This window comes from Bubalus kerabau, chromosome 1 (genome assembly GCF_029407905.1).
Source record: "Bubalus kerabau isolate K-KA32 ecotype Philippines breed swamp buffalo chromosome 1, PCC_UOA_SB_1v2, whole genome shotgun sequence".
Lineage (NCBI taxonomy): Eukaryota > Metazoa > Chordata > Mammalia > Artiodactyla > Bovidae > Bubalus > Bubalus kerabau.
The window spans coordinates 265,111,378-265,119,312 of NC_073624.1; the positions used below are offsets into that span (position 1 = coordinate 265,111,378).

The following is a 7,935-nucleotide window of genomic DNA, read 5'->3' on the forward strand; positions in this document are numbered from 1 at the left end:
ATCACCATCTGCAGTGATTTTGGAGCCCAGAAAAATAAAGTCAGCCACTGTTTCCACTGTTTCTCCACCTATTTGCCATGAAGTGATGGGACCGGATGCCATGATCTTAGTTTCTGAATGTTGAGCTTTAGGCCAACATTTTTACTCTCCTCTTTCACTTTCATCAAGAGACTCTTTAGTTCCTCTTCACTTTCTGCCATAAAGGTGGTGTCATCTGCATATCTGAGGCTATTGATATTTCTCCCGGCAATCTTGATTCAAGCTTACGCTTCATCCAGCCCAGTGTTTCTCATGATGTGCTCTGCATATAAGTTAAATAAGTAGGGTGACAATGTACATCCTTGACATATTCCTTTTCCTATTTTGAACCAGTCTGTTGTTCCATGTCCAGTTCTGTTACTTCCTGACCTGCATACAGGTTTCTCAAGAGGCATATTGCTGGGTATGTGCCAATAAATGGGCATGTGACTGAAACTTAGAAAGCTGAAGTCGTCTGGTTATTTGAATCTTGAGCAGAGTGGTACAAAGTCAGAAGAAACAGTTAAAGCTCATGCACTCCAGGAGCATTGCTCTGATGGTCATAGTTTCTAGCCTTATTCCTGTCCAGTTCCTAAGTCTGGTTCTCCAAGGCTCCCTGTCAGTTTCAGGAAATTCCCCAATATTCTGTTTCATTTTCTTTTCTTTTCTTTCTCTCTGTTTTTGGTTGCATGTTTTTCTCTTGCATATAATCAGAGAGCTCTAACTGATGGACCCTGTCTCACCATTTCCCCAGCTACTGCCCTAAGTCTGTTCCACATTCCATACCATCTCTTGCCTAAAATGGTCAAGTAGCCTCTTCACCAATTAAGGCAGATGTATGTATCTGCTTTATATGCATCTGCTAAAACACTTTTAAGTCAAATCAGGTCATTTCTCTACTCAGAACCTTCCAATGGTTGCCCACTTCACTCCAGGTTAAGGCCAAAATGCTTGATGGACTATAGGCTTCACAAGGGCACATAGCATTCACTTCAGTATCCTCACCATATAGAATAATGCTTGGCATATTAATTTGTTGAATAAATGATGTGCTCCTTGGGAAAGCAGTTATGTTTTATTTGACTTGAATACTTAGTATGTAGCATGGTGCATAGCACAGAATAGGCACATAGTAAATATTTGTTTTTGTTGTTGAGCCTAGCTGCTTTAGCTATTAGAAAGGACAGAGTCATCAGAATCTAATCCTTTCATGATTTCACTCTTGTTGAAACTATTGGTTTGTGACAATCATGGGGACTAACTCCACCTAGTATTGAGCTTATATTCATTTTGATGAAAAACAAAACAAACATTAATGGCAACCTGATCAGGATGGAACTTGCTTAAAGAAAGGCTCAGATTAGTTTCAGCAAGTTGACATAGTCAGCATTGTGGAGGTGAAGCTCTCGGATTGAAGCAAGCCAAGAAATACAATTGATCCTCCTAGTCTGCAAATTTCATTTGCAAGTTCAATTGAAGTGTAAGTAGAATGGGATCATGTTATTAGTTCTCTTAGAGGCACAGATTCCAGGATAGGGAAATGTGTGTGTGCTTTCCTGGTGAGGCAGACATGGGCTGTCTACACAGTGTTCCCAGGAACACTCCTTGGAGTGGCAGCAAGGACATAAGAAGGGACTGTTCTTATGTTTGATGTTTGATCCCTCCATCCTCTTCACATGCCCCCCTTCCCAGCACACACCAGTTAGACCAAATGGTTTTAGTACTGTGACAAAAAGATAAATATAATTCTAATCTAAATTTAGTCTATTCTTTCAGTCAGACTATTTCTTTTCTTCCCTTGGCAATTAAGCATTCTAATTTTCTTTTCCTACTGCAGAATTGTGTCTTTTTAGGTTGGCAGGGCTTCAAATGGTTTTGATCATAATTTCTAAGTATTTAAGTTATTTCAGTGATTGAAGAGAACTCCTATGATTATAGGACACTGTTGAATAATGGATTCTTTCAAAATCTCCTCGGTCAGTTTTAATTTAGTTAGGAAGAATAATCACAAAAGCAGAAGTATAAATTTTGAGAAGCTACCCTTTTTTAGTTTTGGAGAACCGCTAGATTGTGTTTTTCTTGTCAGAAGTAGAGGAAAGGTTTTGCTGCAAACTTGGGAGAATACTGCCTAATAACTTCCTTATAACATAATGAGAACTTTTCCTTTCTGAGTTTCAGCAATTTTGAAATGCTGAGATACTTTCATTTTTCCTTTATAACTCAACTCTGGAGTTCAGAGTTCTTCCTTGGATTGTGAATTCCCAGAGCTCAAGAGCATTTTGAATTCCTAAATTTCTTTTTAATAAAATAATAAAATGGTACTGGAAATATTTTAGTTAAGGTCAAGTCCATCTTGTTTGAAACCTGCTATTCAAATCAAAACCAGCTGGGGCCAGGGATGGCTCTGTTGTGCCTGCATATCCAAGCAAATAAGTATGGAGCCCCATTAATGGGCGGTAGACAGTTGGCTCTCAGCCTTCATCTCCATGTATCAGCTGAAGAGATAAGGCCACTGTACAAACCTTGAAGCAAGGTTTTTTTGGGTGGGGGAGGCAGAGAAAGGGGAGCATTGTTTGCTTTTTTGTTTTAGTCAAGTTTACACATTTATGAAAGTGGAATTTGTTCTGCGGTTGTTTAATGGATATTCAGATGCAGCATCAATTTTCCACTTTTATTTTGTGTTGGCCTCAATAAATGTTCTTATACGTGTGAGGTCAAATAAAGTAACTATCCAGATGGTGTTATTTTTTTCATTATTTATGATAATGTACATTTGTAGTCAGTGGTGCAGTTGTAAGTTCCAGATTGCAGGGCCCATTCGTATTCATTTTTCCATCCTCAGAGCCTTGCATAGTGCCCAGCACATAGTAGGTGCTCTATACCTGCTTAATATGAATTAACTGAACTAATGGAGTGGTTTGTTACTATAATCTTATCTTTTTGACCTATATAAATGGCATCCATTACTACTGATACTCTGTTCTCATTATGCCATTTAGAAGTTCTTAGGATACATATATTATGCTTCTAGTAATCAGATCAGATCAGATCAGTCACTCAGTCGTGTCCGACTCTTTGCGACCCCATGAATCTCAGCACGCCAGGCCTCCCTGTCCATCACCAACTCCCAGAGTTCACTCAGACTCATCCATCGAGTCAGTGATGCCATCCAGCCATCTCATCCTCTGTCGTCCCCTTCTCCTCTTGCCCCCAATCCCTCCCAGCATCAGAGTCTTTTCCAATGAGTCAACACTCTGCATGAGGTGGCCAAAGTACTGGAGTTTCAGCTTTAGCATCATTCCTTCCAAAGAAATCCCAGGACTGATCTCCTTCAGAATGGACTGGTTGGATCTCCTTGCAGTCCAAGGGACTCTCAAGAGTCTTCTCCAACACCACAGTTCAAAAGCATCAATTCTTCGGTGCTCAGTCTTCTTCACAGTCCAACTCTCACATCCATACATGACCACAGGAAAAACCATAGCCTTGACTAGACGGACCTTTGTTGGCAAAGTAATGTCTCTGCTTTTGAATATGCGATCTAGGTTGGTCATAACTTTCCTTCCAAGGAGTAAGCATCTTTTAATTTCATGGCTGCAGTCACCATCTGCAGTGATTTTGGAGCCCAGAAAAATAAAGTCTGACACTGTTTCCACTGTTTCCCCATCTATTTCCCATGAAGTGATGGGACCGGATGCCATGATCTTCGTTTTCTGAATGTTGAGCTTTAAGCTTATAGTAATAGATCCTTGAATTTGAATAACTTTATAATAAACAATAATCATATTGATTATTTTAGCATGTTCTTACCACATGTCTATGAAGTCAGGAGGCAGAAAAGCCTGGAGATTAAGAGACTATTCATCATTCTTTATTCTGACTCTTAGGCCCATTTTCCTGTTTTACTAGCCATGTGGTGGGCATAATGAACACATTATTAATTTCTAATGAAAGACTTCCTTTCTGAAAGCTTGTTGGTCTATACTGTTAAAATCCTGATGCAAGGGGACTTCCCTGGTGCTCCAGTGGTTAAGAATCTGCCTTGCCACGCAGGGGATGTGGGTTTGATCCTCGGTCAGAAAACTAAGCTCCCACATGCCCTGGAGTAACCAAGCCACAACTACTGAGCCCGCGTCACAGATGGAGAGTTCACTTGCCACAACAGAGGTCCCCCATGCTGCAACTAAGACCCCAGGTAGCCAAATTAACTAATTAATTTAAAAAAAGCAAAAGCTCTTAAAAAAATACTGATGGGGAATTCAGAAATCAAGCTTCTGACACCTTTACATTTTTGGCATGAATTTAAGGTTTTTTTTTAAAGTAGTTATTTTCCAAAATTGAAGTTCAGCATAATGGAAAAATCAACTGTGGGCTACCTTGAGAATTGTTTACTTGGTGGATTAGACAGTTGTTGGCTTATTCCAAGTTTGTATTCACAATGGGGGTCCCTGAAGGTTGATGTGCTCCCAGATTACAAAGTAGTTTAAATAGCAAATTCAACATAATGGAACGTCTTCTGAATTATTAGGCTGATGTACCCATTTAACTCCCGAATGGGGAGAATTGAGAGATGCTTTTGTGAATCCTTGTACATTAAAAATCTTATTTAAGTTTTGTAAACATTAAAAAAATGGGCTGTTCCTTTCTTAAAATTGTTTGCTTAATTTCCCCACCCCAGCACTGCTTTGCCTGTTTCAAGGTCTCTTTTTTTCTCCTCTCGTCAGAGTATGAAGGCCTCTGGTTCTATTCTGCTGCCTCCTCTTTTGGTGAGTAATTTTTCTAGTTGGTACTTTCAATAATACAAGAAATATTTATTTGACTGGTTGATTGAGTTCTCAGAATCTTATATTTGGAAAGTATTATGTCTCCCCCCCACAATGTACTCATCCTGATTAACAAGGTTGTCCTTATGTGTGTTCAGACCAAACTCTTCCCATTTCTTAAAATTTTTTATTAATATAAAGTTTATTATTAACATAAAAACTTATTATTTTTTTAGAAAAAGCTTATTATTAACTTAAAGGAGACCATAGTCTTTTGTTTTACTCTAAATGACCTAATCTCAAATCTTTAAACATTTTTTATTCCTTTTCCTTTATACTCTTTAATTTTAAATATTTTCAAGTATATACCCAACTATAGGGCTGACTCAAATTTAACTGGAATTCATTATAACCTTCAAATTTTTTTCATCTAAATGTGTAAACTCTTTAAGGGTAGAGACCATAGAGACCTTACTTGTCCCATATTCCACTTTACATTCTTTTCCTATAGGAAGTGCCTGGTACCTTTAGACAAGGAGCATCATGCATGGTTATTTGCTTAATGAGCAAATGTATAGTAGTCCATATTTGTATTTCTTAATATCAATAATAAGCCCTTTGAATGTTGATCTCATATAAATGTTAGACAAGTTATAAGAGTAGTAACAAAACAATGCAAATTGTTTCACAGAACTGACAGTTATGTCAGCTATTAATGCATGATTATGTGTACTGAAGATATAGGTAAAGTTATCTCAGTCTCATTTTATTTTATATCCTATCCCCTTGCTTACCCTGTGCTTTGATGTTTGAATAGGACATCAACTGACTTTAATGACTAGTCTTACATAGTTATATTCTTTTCTCTCTTGTTTAATTTTAAAGGACTATCCCCATTCTTAAAACAAAATATCACAAAGATGTGACAGTTTCTGGGCATCACAACTGTCCATATCTTACCAAATCAGGCTCTGATTCTATGTAGATTATTCTTTTTTTTTTTTTAATAAACAAGTTTATTTGTAAATTTAGTCAACATACATAATTGACCTAAAAACTTCAATAGAAGGATAAATTTTAAAACCACTTGGAAAGCCATCTCTATGAAGTGATTTTTCCCAGAACCTATGCCACATGAACACCATTTTAACTGGCAGAGGTTCCATAAGCTGAAGCTGTGTCCCTCCCAGCAAGTTCACCCTAACAGTTATAATACAAACCCCACAAGGAAAAAAAGTTCTGTATTGTTCCCCTTGGTAGAGAAAAGTTCAACCTAGTTATGAGACCAATCACAACATAAAGAAAAGCTGGGCTAACTACTATATTAGTAACAGATGATGCTGGTGTGAATAACTTGTATTATAGTCTAGAGCCCTTATAAATAAATCCCCCTCCCCGTTAGTGTCTGCATTATCAGCTAGAAGGTTAGTTTAACATGTGGTAGAATGAGGACTTATGCAAGGTATAACGCGCAAAGCATTTTACTACATAAACAAGTGCAGTCTACTCAGGAGCTCTAAATTACACACCTTAAAAACAACACTCCCCACCACATGTCAATGTAAAACATTTAATTTAAAAATGTTGACACTACAATATATAAAATAGCTATTATAAATGCACATAGTGTATTCTATAGCTGCCAGGTTTACTTTTTTTTTTTTAAGGAAACTGTAAGTTACACTGCACCTGCTTTCTCCTTTCTCCATGAGTGCCCCCTCTTCCAGAAAGATGAGTACAGAGGGTGGTGGGCTTTGTGTGAGGTGAGATTCATTACTCTGTTTTACATAGGAATAGTGCCGTGGGGGAATTCTTTGCAAACCCAGCACAAAGTCTTGAAAAAGCCCACATTCTATCACAGTGATGTATGGTCAGATTTAACAGCCCCAGTTGTTAAACACTTGGATCAAGTCATAACCAGTTTTATTGCAAAAGGACCCTGTACACATTTATCAATTCTAGTACCTTAATAGCTACCCAACAAGTCATTAACATACAGAAACATGCATCATGAGAAGCAAGAAATATCACCCATCCCTTCTGCATATTAGCAACTTGTCACTCCTGAGCAACAGTACTCACATCACTGAGGTCTGTGAACAGTCACTTTTCGCATTCATCCTGAGTGAAAGATGGAATGACTTAAGTACAAATGCAACATATTATAAACAATTTCTTACAAAAAAGTCACAAATTAAACCGAAGTATTTTACAGAATTTACTACAAAACACCATAAAAACTACATTCACTTAAGCTCTCTCTCCCCGTATCCGGCGAGCCAACTGGATGTCTTTGGGCATGATGGTGACTCTCTTAGCGTGGATGGCACACAGATTAGTATCTTCAAACAAACCCACCAGGTACGCTTCGCTAGCCTCCTGCAGCGCGCCGATGGCGGCACTCTGGAACCTCAAGTCGGTTTTGAAATCCTGGGCGACCTCCCTCACCAACCTCTGGAAAGGCAGTTTCCGGATCAGAAGCTCGGTGGATTTCTGGTAACGACGGATTTCTCGAAGCTCAACAGTCCCGGGCCTGTAGCGATGAGGTTTTTTTTACCCCGCCAGTAGAAGGGGCGCTTTTCCTGGCCGCTTTGGTCGCCAGCTGCTTGCGGGCCGCTTTCCCACCCATTGACTTACGAGCAGTCTGCTTGGTTTGGGCCATTTTCTTTTGCCTAACGCCAAAGTTTTAGGCTGCTTCTTCGACCACCGCGCCGCCGCTGCTGCCCAAAGAGCCACAGTAGCTGAAACACGGGAAAAGCTCCTTCCAACGAACGACCAAACCGCTCTGCCTATGTAGATTATTCTGAGACCATAGGTTAACTAGGAGGATTTTGCAGCCTTTAAGATGATGTTTGGCTTTTGCTTAACATTTTACATGGTACCTAAAGTGCCCTTAAATTTAGAGAATGAAATTTTGAATCACTAGCCCAGTGATTAAGAGCTTTATAAAATGTCATATTTTATGGAAAGAAATGAATAATTGCAGTTTCTTATTTACAGTGACCTTAATGCTTTCCCTCAGTGATGGGGCAGTTAGCTCTTTAAAGTTCAAAGCTAACTTAGATGGTGAGATACTGGGTCACGTGTGTGAGTGGAGTTTTCATCTGATGGGAAGCTTTATGAGAGAGCTTTGGGGTTAGTCTTACTAGTCTGGTGT

The 7,935-nt window shown here is 38.9% G+C and overlaps 1 pseudogene; it reads right to left on the minus strand.

Annotated features, from left to right (window-relative positions):
- Positions 1-6,684: 6,684 nt before the first annotated feature.
- Positions 6,685-7,576, minus strand: LOC129639903 (histone H3.3A-like; annotated as a pseudogene).
- Positions 7,577-7,935: the final 359 nt, after the last annotated feature.